Raw genomic sequence first — 17083 nt, 5'->3', positions numbered from 1 at the left:
AAAGTAAATACTAAGTAAGAATAGATGGGCAATGTAAGGTGGGAGATGGAGGTTTTAGGAAAGAACCAAAAGGACATCATACAGATAATAATAATTAAAAAAAAAAAACTGTAACAAAAATGAAGAATTTCTCTGATGGATTCATTTGTTGATTGAAAATAGTTTAGGAAAGAGTCTCTGAGCTAGAAAACTCATATATATATAAAGAATCCTCAAAAACTGAAGAAAAAATGAGTCAAATATACATGGACTGTGGGACAATGACAAAAAGTAACATGCACATAATGGGAACACAGGAAAGAGAAGAAAGATAAAAGAAGAGAAGAAATATTTGAAACAATAATAGAATTTCCACAAATTAATGTCAGGCACCAAATCACAGATCCAGGATACTCAGGAAACAAGCCAGCTAGATGCCAAAAAATATTCCACCTAGACACATCATCTTCAGACTTCAAAAATTTAAAGATTAAAAAAAAAAATCTAAAAAAACAGAAGGGAAAAAAACATCTTAATCTTTATAGGAACAAATATAAGAATCACATCTTATTTAGAAACCAGAAAAGAAAAAAGAGAATGGAATTAAATAGTTAAAGGATTGAGATAGAAAACAAAACAAAACTAACAACTTTCCCCCACAAACAAAAACCCTGCTAAATTATAATTCCGCATCTTGTGAAATTGCTCTTCAAAATAAAGAGAAATAGACTTTCTCAGAAATTGATAGAAAATGTTAGAAGTCCTTCAGAGATAAGGAAAATAATACAGATCAGTAGCTGATATCTACATGAAGAAAAAAAAAAAAAGATGATCAAAGAAGGAATATGTGAAGGTAAAATAAAAACTTTCTTGTTCTTATTTGAACTGATAGATAATTTGTTCAAAATGATAATAGCAACAATGTATGTATTCTTATACATATATCTTATGCACGGGTGTGTGTGCTCACACTCAGTCGTATCTGACTCTTTGTGACCCCATGCACTATATTCTGCTAGGCTCCTCTTCACGGAATTTTCATGGTAAGAATATGAGAGTGGGTTACCATGCCCTTTTCCAGGGTATCTTCCCTACCCAGCAATAGAACTGTGTCTCTTGAATCTTCTGTAATGGCAAGCAGATTCTTTACCACTGAGCCATCTCAGAAGCTCCTTATGTATATGTGTGTGTATCTCTCTCTCTCTCTATATATATATATATATATATACATATAACACTTGTATATATATATGGTTATACATAAGTAAAATGAATAATAGCAATAGCAAAAGTGACATGAGGAAAGAATTGACATTTTGTTATTATGAAGTATTGATTTATAATATTCATGAAGTAGTATTGTGTTATTTGAAAGTGGGCTTGGATTAGTTGTAAATGTATATTGCAAACTCTAAAGTAATTAGTAAAAAAAAAAAAATTAAATACCACTAATATGCTGAAAAGGAGAGGAAATGGAAGTATACAAAGTGCTTAATTTAAACCACAAAGGTAAAGCAATGGTGAAAGACAAAAAATAGGAAGAACAAAGACAACATATAAGAAACAGTAACAAATATGATAAATATTATTTCTACTACATCAGCTATCACTTTGAATATTAATAGTGTAAATGTATCAATTAAAAAGAGAGAAATTATCAGAATGAATCAAAAAAGCCAAGACTTAAATACAGTAGTCTATAAGAAACCCACATTAAATTGAAAGACACATATATTAAAAGTAAATGGAAAAAAATATGCCATGGTAACACTAATCACAAGAAAGCAGCAGTAGCTATATTAATTTCAAACAGAGCTGACTTCAATGTAAGGAAAGTTATCAGGGTTAAGGAAGGCTATTATAAAATGACAAAGGGATCACCTCTTTAAGACAATATAATAATTCTTAAGATGAACGTGCCTAACAACAGAGTGTCAGACTAGATGAAGCAAAATAGAACTGTAAGGGGAAACAGATAATCCACTAGCATAGTTGGATATCAGAAATGGACAGATTCAGCAGACAGAAAATCACTGAAAATGGGGTTGAACTCAACAACACCATCAATTAACAGGATACATTAATATCTATAGACTATTTCATCCAACAATAGCAGAGCACCTATTTTTCTCAAGCTCCTATGAAACATTCAGCAAGATAGACCACTTTCTGGGCAGTAGAACTCACCTTCAAAGTGCAAGTGTTAATCGTTCAGTCATGTCCGACTGTGAGATGCCATGGGTTATAGCTTCTGAGCTCCTCTGTCCATGGGATTTCCGAGGCAAGAATACTGGAGTGGGCTGTGTTTCCTCCTCCAGAGGATCTTTCTGACCTGGGAATTGAACCTGCATCTCCTGCATAGCAGGAAGATTCTTTTTACCATCAGAGCCACCAGGGAAACAAAACTCATCTTAAAACATGTAAAAGAATACAAATCACACAATGACTGTTTTCAGACCACAGTGGAGTTAAGCTGGAAATCAATAACAGAAAGATAACTGGAAAATATCAAAACACATGCAGTTTAATCATAGTGGTAATGAAGACATGAATCAAAGAAGAAATCACAGGACAAAAAAAATTTGAACTAAATGAACATACAAATTGTAAGATGTAGTGAAAGCAGTGTTACAGGAAAATTTACTATACAATGATAGTAATAGAAAAGAAGGATGTAAAATCAATAATCTTTGTTTTCAACTTTGGAAATTATAAAAAGAGAAAATTAAAATTAAATCCAAATCAAGCAGAAGGAAAGAAACAATAAGAATTAGAGCAGAAGTCAATGAAATTGAAACAGGAAATAGAGAAAAATCAATCAAACTCAAAGTTGGTCCTTTGTAAAGATCAATAATATTGAAAGGCCTCTGCCAGGGTAAAGAATAAAAAAGATACAAATTACTAATATCACAAATGAAACTGAAGACATCACTAAAAATCTTTTGGACACTAACAGTAGAATGAAAGAACTAGCATTAAAAGTTCTGTGTATACAAATCTGATCACCTAGGTGAAATGGATCAGTTCCTTGAAAAATAATTAGTCAAAGCTCATACAAGAAGAAGTGGAAAAGTTGAACAGGCTTATGTCTATTAACTTGAATCAATAATTAAGAATATTTAAAAACCGAAAGCACCAGGCCCAGATGGGTTCCCAGGAAAAAAAATCTCTATCAGAGTATAAAAAAAAGAGGAAGTATTTCCTAATGCATTTTATGAGGCGAGCATTGCTCGAACACCAAAACGAGATAAAGGCATGACAAGAAAAGGACACTGCACACCTATATCTCTAATGAACATGGATGCAAATGTTAGTATATTAAGTCCCCATTAGAAAAAAATATTTATCTCGGCTATGCAAAGCTGGTTCAACATTCAAAAATCAAATAATGAAATTCATCATATCAGTAGAGTAGGAAAGAAAAATCACAGGATCAGAATGAGAAAAAAGCATTTGACAAAGTACAACACCCATTCATGAAAAAAACTGTTTGTAAACTAGGAATAGAGAGAAACGTTCTCAAATTGGAAAAAAAAAATCTGTAAAAAGCTATGGCTAACATTATAATTAATGGAGAGAAACTCAAAGTTTTCTCACAAAGGTCAGAAGCAAATCAAGGATGATCCTCTCACCACTCCATTCCATCAACAATCTGGAAAAAACAAAACTATGAAGATGATAAATTAGTGGTTGCCAGGGGTTGGAGGGTATAAATGCATAGACAGATTTTTAGGGCAGTATAAATACTCTGATGGATCAGGATGACTATATCATTAGACATTAGATAATGATGGATATGGCATTATACCTGTTTCCAAATTCATACAATGCCAAGAGTGAACACCAAGGTAAATTGTGAACTTCAGGTGATTATGATGTGTCAGTATAGGTTCATCCTTTTGTTTTGTTTTGTTTTTTAACTACCATTGTGGTGAGTGGGCTTTCCAGGTGGCACAGTGGTAAAGAATACACCTGCCAAAGCAGGAGACACAAAAGGCACAGTTTCCACACCTGGGTTGGGAATATCACCTAGAGTAGAAAATGGCAACCCACTTCAGTATTTTTGTTTTTGGAAAATTCCATGGACAGAAGAGCCTGGCAGGTTACAGCCCATGCACTTGCAAAGAGTCAGACATGACTGAGTGACTGAGCGTGCAACACATGGTGAGTGATGTTGATAATGGAGAAAGAAATGCATGGGTCAGGCTGTTTATGGGAAATCTGTACTTTCCTTAGTTTTGTAGTAAATCAAAAATGCTCTAAAAATACAATCTTTTAAGAAAATGTGAAAAAATGCAGAGCATAGCTTTTAAAGGGAAGAGAATGTTGGTTTAAGGGAGGAAGAATACACAGCAGTCATGAAAATGAGAACATAGGAAAATAAAAAGTAAACAGGCTTATTTCTTGATGACCTGGTTTAACAGAAATGCACAGTATGAGAGATCAATCTACTAACAATGATTTTGACAGAATTAATCCCAGCTATCTCATTCTACAAAGAACATGGGGACTGTTACCTGCCATCTATAATGATGTACCTCTGAGAGAATATTTATACATCTGCATTGACTCAGTGGAATTAGTTCTTAGTCTCACACTGTTTTAGAAATTATAAGTAAGAATGAAATTATGTTTGCATGTGAGTGTTCATTTCAGGAGCCCGGGACTAGGTTCTTATGAGAAATCAACCTACCCCATTAACCACACCCTTAAACATAGTCACCATTTAATTAATGAGGTATTAAAAACTGTAATGCTGCTGCTCCTGCTCAGTCACTTCACTCGTGTCCAACTCTGTGTGACCCCATAGACAGAAGCCCACCAGGCTCCCCTGTCGCTGGGATTCTCCAGGCAAGAACACTGGAGTGGGTTGCCATTTCCTTCTCCAATGCATGAAAGTGAAAAGTGAAAGTGAAGTTGCTCAGCCATGTCTGACTCTTTGCAACCCCATAGAATGCAGCCTACCAGGCTCCTCTGTCCATGAGATTTTCCAGGCAAGAGTATAGGAGTGGGGTGCCATTGCCTTTTCTGAAACTGTAATGAGAACTCACAAATTAAAGACTGGTTTTACACTTCTATGTGAAAATTGTGTTTGCTTATACTCAACTTCTTTTAGCTTCATAAGAATAGAAATATTGTGCCCAATGTTTGATAGGGTCCAAATATTGGTTCCATGCCCTGACAATTCCTAACTTCTTGATAATCAGTTAAGTCAGCAATTGACTGAATTCCTTATATATATTTGTAACTCCTGAGGGTAGTGGGCCTTATTAATTATTTTTAAAACTCTAAAACCTAATATGGTAACACAGCTAACAGATGTTCTTAGAAAATATTTACTGAATTAACAATCCTAGAAATATGATACAGGAACTTATCGGCAATATATTTTAGCTACATATCAGAATACATTTTTGAGGGCATTCTGTTAAAAGGCATGATTTGTCATTTCTGTATAAGATCTGAAATGCCAGAACCACTGCCTTGTATTACAGAAATTACTAGAACAGAATTAATCAAGAAGATCTGTTGTGTGAAATCTCCCACACATGGAAATATATTTCAGTTAGGAATTACTTGAGCATGGGCAAATTTGGAACAAGATTATTTAATGGGAATAAATACCGTGAAAAATAGGAGAGAACTGCGCTTGAGTAAAATGGAAACTATATGCATACAGTGGGTTGCTATTCAAAGGAAATGTGTTAAGACAATAAATGCTGGCTGTAAGGTCAGTTCACCCACCCCATCCCTTCTAAACTCATAGCCTAAGAGAAAACAAAAAGAAAGTTGTTCAAATTCAGAACACTTTCCTGAAACAGAGAGAAACACTTATGGTCCTGCTCTTTGACATTTATGGTTAAAAACAGAACTAAGTGCTCTTTCTGGGCACTGATTTTCCATCACTTCTCCAAACACTTCAGCTGGGAAGTGGTAACACTTCAGTTACCTTTCCATGAGATTACAGAGTCTGGTCATTGCACTCTGGAGAATAAACTGAGAAGTGCTTAACAAAGTCTTGACTGGCACAAATAGAGTTACATAAAAGCTGCAATACATTTAATCCATTGACTACTTTAAAAACTCAAGCCTCTCCTTACTATTACTGTCACAGGTAGAGACAAGTCTATCTTGAAAAAGGTTTTTGTAATGAAAGCTTTTGTAAATCTTGAAATTTAATTAAAAAAGTAATAACATCAGCAATAGTAAAAACATTTGCTTTCTTAAAATATGTACTTCTTTTTATTTTATATAAAAGGGCTAGGAAATGAGTAATAGTGTTTGGTTTGGTTTGGCAGGGGAGGAGGCAAATCAACTGAGAGGAACCAAGTCAAGATTAGTAATTTATTTGGAAAACTGGGGACATATGTAAACCAAAATGTATTGGGGATTATTTAAATTTCTTTGTTTAGGTCACTGAAGTTAAATGATCCTCAACCAAAGTAGCTAAAACAATTAATTTACTTTAGCATTACATGGAATATTCACTGACCCAGAGTTGGAGGCAGTTTTATTTGTTAATTTAAAACCTTCTGTGCAATTTACAACACAAGGTTCATTATGAGTATTTTGATGTACAATGGAGAACATTGGATTTTGAACATTATATTGTTGAAAACATACTGTATATTTGATCATTTTAATCTAGTCTGGATGTTAGATTTCTGTATATTTCAATAAACACCTTAATAAAATTATCACAATGGGCTGCTTTTATAGGAACATTATCTATAGGATAGGAATTAGGCCATTGTAACAATGCAACAGTGTGTCCCCCCCCCCCGCCCTCTACAATAGTGGCTTAAACAAGAAACATGTTTACTATTATTTTGTGTGTAGACATGACTCAGACCTGAGAAAGCACCTTCTATTTGTGATTCCTTTTATTTTATATAAAAGAGCTAGGAACTGAGTAATAGCTGGTCAAAGAATGTAGCAACAATTTCAAAGTCTGCCAGAGTCTGGACGGGAGAAAAGGCTGAGAGAACGCACATGTATTGCTTTTAAGATCATGTACCAAAATAGCACATGTCAACACTATCCACTTACCTTTGCCCAGAACTTGATTACATGGTCACAAATAATAAGGATGGCTAAGGAATATAATGTCAGGGTAAAAACCATGTCGCCAGGAGACAGTCTGAGAGAAAAGCAAATGAGTATTTGTGGATAACTATTAATTCCCTAGTGGCTCAGAGGTTAAAGCGTCTGCCTGGAATGCAGAAGACCCGGGTTCGATCCCTGGGTTGGGAAGATCTCCTGGAGAAGGAAATGGCAACCCACTCCAGTACTCTTGCCTGGAGAATCCCATGGAGAGAGGAGCCTGGTAGGCTACAGTCCATGGATTCGCAAAGAGTCTGAAATGACTGAGCAACTTTAACTTTACTTACTATTAATAGCTTCAGTCAAAAACTATTCCCAAACGGTAAGCTCAAATCTATTAACATTTTTCCACATTCCCTCTTTATGTGTCTCTAGATTTTAAAGTGCTTTTGAAAGAACTTCTTCACCTCTTCTGATGAAGTTTGTGATTTTCTCTTTGCAGCTATACCCTTCAAATACAACTATCTTAAAAATCACTAAACCTAGACCAAAACTACTATCTTTTTCTTTTTACTTTGTATTGTTATAGGACAATATTTAAATTCTCTTTCTTTTGCTTTAAATGTAATCTTCTCAAAAGCACAATTTATCAAAATTTTTGAAACTTTCATGTCCTATTTCCTTAACAATTCATCACAAGATTCTGTCTCTATAATTACAAATCAATACCCATTCAGTAAGTTAAGCAAAATATCAATATCTCTCCACTGGTTTCCTAACTCTCCATAGGGTGTTTGCCCCCATTATGGATTCTCTTTCTTCTGAATCTCTTCTGTGCATGCTTAATCACTTCATTCAGAGAAGGCAATGGCACCCCACTACAGTACTCTTGCCTGGAAAATCCCATGGACAGAGGAGCCTGGTAGGCTGCAGTCCGTGGGGTCGCTAAGAGTCGGACTGACTGAGTGACTTCACTTTCACTCTTCACTTTCATGCACTGGAGAAGGAAATGGCAACCCACGCCAGTATTCTTGACTGGAGAATCCCAGAGACAGAGGAGCTCAGTGGGCTTCGGTCTATGGGGTCGCACAGAGTCGGACACGACTGAAGCGACTTAGCATCAGCATCAGCAGTCATTTCATCATGTCTGACTCTTTGTGACCCCATGGACAGCAGTCTGCCAAGCTCCTTTGTCCATGAAGATTCTCCAGGCAAAATACTGGAGTGGGTTGCCCATTCTCTCCTCCAGGTAATCCTCCCAACCCAGTAATCAAACGCAAGTCAGAAGCACTGCAGGTGTACTGACTGAGCCATCAGGGTCTCCTTTTAAGCAAAAATATTCTCCATTTTCAACACTGAATCACTGAATTTTTTTTAATGTATTTTTTTAAGTACAATCATTATTTCCATTATCTATACAATTCTGGTTTCTCTAAATTTCCATTTTTATTTAACTGCATTTTTCCATACCTGAAGCCCTTTGAGAAACACTTACACTATTATCTTAAAATTCTATAAAATATGTAGTCAAATAACTTTTCTTTAAATATAGAATTATCAGGAAGCAAAGCTACCACTCATCAGTAAGCCTAAATAAATTCACCCAATTTTCAGTAGTGGCCTGATGAGGCATATATTTTTCTTTTCAGAAATACAAAAACAGAGGTGGTCCTAAGATGGTGGAGGAATAGGACGGGGAGACCACTTTCTCCCCCACAAATCCATCAAAAGAACATTTGAACACTGAGTAAATGCCACAAAACAACTTCTGAACGCTGGCAGAGGACATCAGTTCAGTTCAGTTCACTCACTCAGTCGTGTCTGACTCTTTGTGACCCCATGAAATGCAGCACACCAGGCCTCCCTGTCCATCATCACCTTCTGGAGTTCACTCAAACTCATGTCCATCAAGTCGGCGATGCCATCCAGCCATCTCATCCTCTGTCATGCCCTTCTCCTCCTGCTCCCAATCCCTCCCAGCATCAGAGTCTTTTCCAATGAGTCAACTCTTCGCATGAGGTGGCCAAAGTACTGGAGTTTCAGCTTTAGCATCATTCCTTCCAAAGAAATCCCAGGGTTGATCTCCTTCAGAATGGACTGGTTGGATCTCCTTGCAGTCCAAGGGACTCTCAAGAGTCTTCTCCAACACTACAGTTCAAAAGCATAAAATCTTCGGTGCTCAGCTTTCTTCACAGTCCAATTCTCACATCCATACATGACTACTGGAAAAACCATAGCCTTGACTAGACGGACCTTTGTTTGCAAAGTAATGCCTCTGCTTTTGAATATGCTATCTAAGTTGGTCATAACCCTTTAAGGAGTAAGTGTCTTTTAATTTCATGGCTGCAATCACCATCTGCAGTGATTTTGGAGCAGAGGACATCAGACACCCAGAAAAGCAACCCATTGTCTGAAAAGATGTAGGAAAAATATATATAAAAGATAAAAAGAGGGGCAAAAGAGGTGGGGATGGAGATCTGTCTCAGAAAGGGTGTCTTAAAGAAGAGAGAAGTTTTCAAACACCAGGAAACACTCTCACTGGTGAGTCTGTGGCAAGCCTTGGAACCTCAGAGGGCAACATAACTGGGAGGAAAAATAAATAAATAATTAAAACCCACAGATTACGTGGACAACAGTAACTACCAGCAGAGAAGCAGTGCAGATGCCCCCATCTGCCGCTAGCAAGCACGGGCTGGGCAGGGAGGCACAGGCTGCATTGCTTAGAGTAAGGACTGGGCCTGAATGCCCAGAGGGCAATCTGAGGGAACTAACTTGAGCTAGCAAACCAGACTGTGGGATAGCTATCCTGCAAAAAGCCCTAACCTAAGACACAGCCAGGCATGCTCACAGAACAAGGACTGAGCAGAGATAGCTAGATGCAGACCAACTCATCCCCTGCCAGAGGCAGGCAGGCGAGGGCAGCTAGAGCCGTAAGGGGGCAATCATGGCCCAAAAGAGGCATCATGTATCAAACTTCCAGCAGGCTTCATTGCTAACCAAGATTTCTTGGGATTCTGGATGGTCAACATCCGCCAGGAGGGATGCAGCTTGACATCAGCTCCCTAGAAGAGACACATGGTACACCTGAGAAGGTGTGCCAGTTGTACACCCAGAAAACCGAGCAGCAGGGACTGGGGAGGCAATAAGTCGCAGCGACCACGCTCTCCAAGCACTTGGTCACCTGAATTGCTAGGACCTGGAAAGGGCACAAAATGCAGGCCAAACCGAGTTTGTACCTTTGAAGAGTACCTGAGTACCTGAATCTGAGCAGGTTAGACCTGGAAAGTGCATACAACCCAGGGGCGGCCTCAGACAGTTCCACGGCAGAGCAACCTAGAGCCTAAGCAGTGTAGAAAGGGAAAGTACACACACTGTGAGCGGGGGCAAACCCAGTGTGTCTGAGACACTGCGAGCACACCGAGTGTTATTTGTATGCAGTGTTCCTCCCTCCCCACAGCACAAGTGAACAGTTCAGTTCAGTTCAGTCACTCAGTCGTGTCTGACTCTTTGCGACCCCCATGGATCAGAGCATGCCAGGCCTCCTTGTTCATCACCAACTCCTGGAGTTTGCCTAAACTCATGTCCATCGAGTTGGTGATGCCATCCAGCCATCTCATCCTCTGTCGTCCCCTTCTCCTTCTGCCCCTAATCCCTCCTAGCATCAGGGTCTTTTCCAATGATTCAACTCTTTGTGTGAGATGGCTAAAGTATTGGAGTTTCAGCCTCAACATCAAACCTTCCAATGAACACTCAGGACTGATATCCTTTAGGGTGGACTGGTTGGATCTCCTTGCAGTCCAAGGGACTCTCAAGAGTCTTCTCCAACACCACACTGCAAAAGCATCAATTCTTTGGTGCTCAGCTTTCTTCACAGTCCAACTCTCACATCCATACATGACCATTGGGAAAACCATAGCCTTGACTAGATGGATCTTTTTGGCAAAGTAATATCTCTGCTTTTTAATATGCTATCTAGATTGGTCATAACTTTCCTTCCAAGGAGTAAGCATCTCTTAATTTCATGGCTGCAACTGAACAAGTGAGCCTAACATAGTGTCCACTACCACCTTCTTGTGTCAGGGTGGAAATTAGACACTGAAGAGACCAGCAATCAGAACGTAAAACAAACAGAGGGAACCGCCTAGGAAGTGACAGGTGCAATAACTAAAACCCTGTAGTTGGCACTGACTACATAGGAAGGGGTCTATAGATCATGAGAAGTATAAGCCAGATCAAAGAACTATCTGAAAATGAACTGACCCCACTCTGTCCACAATAACACCAGAGACAGTCCTAGATATGTTTTTAGTATTATCATTCTTTATTTTTTTTAAATTATTTTTATTTTTAAGTCCTCTATTATTCCTTTAATTTTCATTTTTATAACCTACTATTACTTTGCAAAAAAAAAGGCCCTATTTTTAAAGCAAATTTCATATATATATATTTGATAATTTTTATGACTTTGTTTTTTTCTTTAATACTGTATTTTTGAGAATTCAACATCTACTCTAGATTTTTAATATTTGCTTTTTGGTATTTGTTATCAATTTTGTACCTTTAAGAACCCAATCTTCAGTACCCATTTTTACTTGGGAGCGAGATTACTGGCTTGACTGCTCTCTCTCTCTTTGGAATCTTCTTTTTCTCCCCAAGGCCACCTCTATCTCCTCCCTCCCCCTTCTCTTCTCTACTCAACTCTGTGAATCTCTTTGTGTGTTCTGGACTGTGGAGAACACTTAGGGAACTGATTACTGGTTGGATCTGTCTCTCCCCTTTTAGATTCCCCCCTTTATCCTCCTGGCCACCTCTGTCTCCCTCCTCCCTCTTCTCTTTTCTGTATAACTCCATGAACATATCTGAGTGGTCCAGACTATGGAGAACACATAGGGAATTAATTACTGGCTAGCTTGCTCTCTCCTCTTTTGATTCCCCCTCTTCTCCTCCTGGTCATCTCTATCTCCCTCCTCCCTCATTTCTTCTCCATGTAACTCTGTGAGACTTTCTGGTGTCCCTCACTGTGGAGAAACTTTTCATCTTTGACCTAGATGTTTTATCATTGATGGTGTAGAGTTGGATAAGTCTGGAGGCTACTGTAAGATTAAGACTAAAAACCAGAGGTAGGAGGCTTAAGTCCAAAACCTGAGAACATCAGAGAACTCCTGACTCCAGGGAACATTAATCAATTGGAGCTCATCAAACATCTCCATACATACACTGAAACCAAGCACCACCCAAGGGCCAACAAGTTCCAGAGCAAAACATACCATGCAAATTTTCCAGCAACACAGGAACATAGCCCTGAGCTTCAATATACAGGCTGCCCAAAGTCACACCAAACACAATGACATTGCATAACTCATTACTGGACATTTCATTGCACTCCAGAGAGAAGAAATCCAGCTCCACCCACCAGAACACCAAACAAGCTTCCCTAACCAGGAAACCTTGACAAGCCACCCGTCCAACCCCACCCACAACAGGGAAACTCCACAATAAAGGGAACTCCACAACCTGCCAGAATACAGAAAGGCCACCCCAAACACAGCAATATAAACAAGATGAAGAGGCACAGAGATACCCAGCAGGTAAAGGAACAGGATAAATGCCCACCAAACCAAACTAAAGAGGAAGAGATGGGGAATGTACCTGATAAAGAATTCCTAATAATGATAGTGAAAATGATCCAAAATCTTGAAAACAAAATGGAGTTACAGATAAATAGCCTGAAGACAAGGGTTGAGAAAAGCAAGAAGTATTTAACAAGGACCTAGAAGAAATTTTAAAAAAGAGTCAATATATAATGAATAATGCAATAAATGCGGTAAAAAAAAAAAAAAAAACTCTCTGGAGGGAACCAACCATAGAATAACGGAGGCAGAAGATAGGATAAGTGAGGTAGAAGATAGAATGGTAGAAATAAATGAAACAGAGAGGGAAACAGAAAACAAATTAAAAGAAACGAGGACAATCACAGAGACCTCTGGGACAATGTTAAATGCCCCAACATTTGAATCATAGGAGTCCCAGAAGAACAAGACAAAAAGAAAGACCATGAGAAAATACTCGAGGAGATAATAGTTGAAAACTTCCCTAAAATGAGGAAGGAAATAATCACCCAAGTCCAAGAAACCCAGAGAGTCGCAAACAGGATAAACCCAAGGCGAAACACCCCAAGACACATATTAATCAAATTAACAAAGATCAAACACAAAGAACAAATATTAAAAGCAGCAAGGGAAAAACAACAAATAACACACAAAGGGATTCCCATAAGGATAACAGCACATCTTTCAATAGAAACTCTTCAGGGCAGCAGAGAATGGCAGGACATACTTAAAGTGATGAAAGAAAACAACCTACAGCCCAGATTATTGTATCCAGCAAGGATCTCATTCAAATAAGAAGGAGAAATCAAAAGTTTAACGGACAAGCAAAAGCTGAGAGAATTCAGCACCACCAAATCAGCTCTCCAACAAAAGCTAAAGGATCTTCTCTAGACAGGAAGCACAGAAAGGGAGTATAAACTCGAACCCAAAACAATAAAGTACATGGCAACGGGATCATACTTATCAATAATTACCTTAAATGTAAATGGATTGAATGCCCCAAACAAAAGACAAAGATTGGCTGAATGGATACAAAAACAAGATGCGTATATATGTTGTCTAAAAAGAGGCCCATCTGGAAACAAGGGACACATACAGACTGAAAGTGAAGGGCTGGAAAAAGATATTCCATGCAAATAGAGACCAAAAGAAAGCAGGAATAGCAATACACATATCAGATAAAATAGAATTTAAAATGAAGGCTTTAAAAAGAGACAAAGAAGAACACTATATAATGATCAAAGGATCAATCCAAGAAGAAGGTATAACAATCATAAATATATATGCACCCAACATAGGATCACTGTAACATGTAAGACAAATGTTAACAAGTATGAAAAGGGAAATTAACAATAACACGATAAAAGTGGAAGACTTTAATACCCAACTCACACCTATGGATAGATCAACTAAACAGAAAATTAAGAAGGAAACAAAAACTTAAATGATACAATAGACCAGTTAGACCTAATTGATATCTATGGGACATTTCACCCCAAAACAATGAATTTCAACTTTTTCTCAAGCACACATGGAACCTTCTCCAGGATAGATCACATCCTGGGCCATAAATCTAGCCTTGGTATATTAACAAAAATTGAAATCATTCCAAACATCTTTTCTGAACACAATACAGTAAGATTAGATGTCAATTACAGAAGAAAAACTATTTAAAATTCCAACATATGGAGGCTGAACAACACGCTGCTGAATAACCAAGTCACAGAAGAAATCAAAAAAGAAATCAAAATATGCATAGAAGCAAATGAAAATGAAAACACAACAACCCAAAACCAATGGAACACTGTGAAAGCAGCGCTAAGGGGAAGGTTTATAGCAATATAGGCTTATCTCAATGGCACCCCCTCCAGTACTCTTGCCTGGAAAATCCCATGGACGGAGGACCCTGGTAGGCTGCAGTCCATGGGGTTGCTAAGAGTCAGACACGACTGAGCAACTTCACTTTCTCTTTTCACTTTCATGCATTGGAGAAGAAAATGGCAACCCACTCCAGTGTTCTTGCCTGGAGAATCCCAGGGAGAGGGGAGCCTGGTGGGCTGCCATTTATGGGGTTGCACAGAGTTGGATATGACTGAAGCAACTTAGCAGCAGCAGCAGCAGGCTTACCTCGAGAAACAAGAAAAAATTCAAATAAATAACCTAACTCTACACCTAAAACAACTAGAAAGGGAAGAAATGAAGAACCCCAGGGTTAGCAGAAGTAAATAAATCTTAAAAATTAAGGCAGAAATAAATGCAAAAGAAGCAAGAGATTGTAGCAAAAATTAACAAAGCCAAAAGCTGGTTCTTTGAGAAGATAAATAAAATTGACAAACCATTAGCCAGACTCATCAAGAAACAACAGAAGAACCAAATCAACAAAATTAGAATTGGAAATGGATAAATCACAACAGATGACACAGAAATACAAAGGATCATAAGAAACTACTATCAGCAACTATATGACAATAAAATGAACAACTTGGAAGAAATGGACAAATTTTTTAAAAAGTATAACTTTCCAAAACTGAACCAGGAAGAAATATAAAATCTTAACAGACCCATCACAAGTGTGGAAATCAAAACTGTAATAAAAAATCTTCCAGCAAACAAAAGCCCAGGACCAGACGGCTTCACAGCTGAATTCTTCCAAAAAGTTAGAGAAGAGCTAACACTTATCCTACTCAAACTCTTCCAGAAAATTGCAGAGGATGGTAAACTTCCAAACTCATTCTATGAGGCCACCATCACCCTAATACTAAAATCTGACAAAGATGCCACAAAAAAGAAAACTACAGGCCAATATCACTGATGAACATAGATGCAAAAATCCTTAACAAAATTCTAGCAAACAGAATCCAACAACACATTGAAAAGATCATACATCATGACCAAGTGGGCTTTATACCAGGGAGGCAAGGATTCTTCAATATCTGCAAATCAATCAATGTAATACACCACATTAACAAATTGAAAGATAAAAATCATATGACTATCTCAATAGATGTAGTGAAATCCTTTGACAAAATTAACACCTATTTATGATAAAAAAAACTCTCCAGAAAGCAGGAATAGAAGGAACATACCTCAACATAATAAAAGCTATATATGACAAACTCAGCAAACATTATCCTTAATGGTGAAAAATTGAAAGCATTTCCCCTAAAGTCAGGAACAAGACAAAGGTATCCACTCTCACCACTACTACTCAACATAGTTTTGGAAGTTTTGGCCACAGCAATCAGAGCAGAAAAAGAAATAAATGAATCCAAATTGGAAAAGAAGAAGTAAAACTCTCACTGTTTACAGATGACATGATCCTCTACTTAGAAAACCCTAAAGACTCTACCAGAAAATTACTAGAGCTAATCAATGAATATAGTAAAGTTGCAGGATATAAAATCAACACACAGAAATCCCTTGCATTCCTATACACTAATAATAATAAAATAGAAAGAGAAATTAAGGAAAGAATTCCATTCACCATTGCAATGAAAAGAATAAAATACTTAGGAATACATCTACCTAAAGAAACAAAATATTTATATATAGAAAACTATAAAACAGTGATGAAAGAAATCAAAGAGGACACTAATAGATGGAGAAATATATCATGTTCATGGATTGGAAGAATCAATATAGTGAAAATGAGTATGTTACCCAAAGCAATCTATAGATTCAATGCAATCCCTATCAAGCTGCTAACTGCTAAGTCACTTCAGTTGTGTCCGACTCTGTGCGACCCCATAGATGGCAGCCCACCAGGCTCCCCTGTCCCTGGGATTCTCCAGGCAAGAACAGTGGAGTGGGTTGCCATTTCCTTCTCCAATGCATGAAACTGAAAAGAGAAAGTGAAGTCACTCAGTCGTATCCGACTCTTAGCGACCCCAAGGACTGCAGCCTATCAGGCTCCTCCATCCATGGGATTTTCCATGCAAGAGTACTGGAGTGGGGTGCCATTGCCTTCTCCGCCTATCAAGCTACTAATGGTATTTTTCACAGCACTAGAACAAGTACTTTCACAATTTATATGGAAATACAAAAAACGTGAATAGCCAAAGCAATCTTGAGAAAGAAGAATGGAATGGGAGGAATCAACCTGCCTGACTTCAGGCTCTACTACAAAGCCACAATCATCAAGACAGTATGGTACTGGCACAAAGACAGAAATATAGATCAATGGAACAAAATAGGAAGCCCAGAGATAAATCCATGCACCTATGGACACCTTATCTTTGACAAAGGAGGCAAGACTATACAGTGGAGAAATGACAATCTCTTTAACAAGTGGTGCTGGGAAAATTGGTCAATCACTTGTAAAAGAATGAAACTAAAACACTTTCTAACACCACACACAAAAATAAACTCAAAATGGATTAAAGATCTAAATGTAAGACCAGAAACTATAAAACTCCTAGAGGAGAACATAGGCAAAACACTCTCTGACATAA

At 37.8% G+C, this 17083-nt stretch overlaps 1 non-coding gene across 1 annotated transcript; it reads left to right on the top strand.

The window, feature by feature from the left end:
• The first annotated feature begins 7161 nt into the window (after positions 1–7161).
• Positions 7162–7233, top strand: TRNAS-GGA. The gene has a single exon. It is a non-coding gene; the product is annotated as a tRNA-Ser (tRNA).
• Positions 7234–17083: the final 9850 nt, after the last annotated feature.

The sequence above is a fragment of the Oryx dammah genome, unplaced genomic scaffold (assembly GCF_014754425.2).
Source record: "Oryx dammah isolate SB20612 unplaced genomic scaffold, SCBI_Odam_1.1 HiC_scaffold_2, whole genome shotgun sequence".
Lineage (NCBI taxonomy): Eukaryota > Metazoa > Chordata > Mammalia > Artiodactyla > Bovidae > Oryx > Oryx dammah.
The sequence above is the reverse complement of the archived record's forward strand: the minus strand, read 5'-3'. Positions and strand labels throughout refer to the sequence as shown.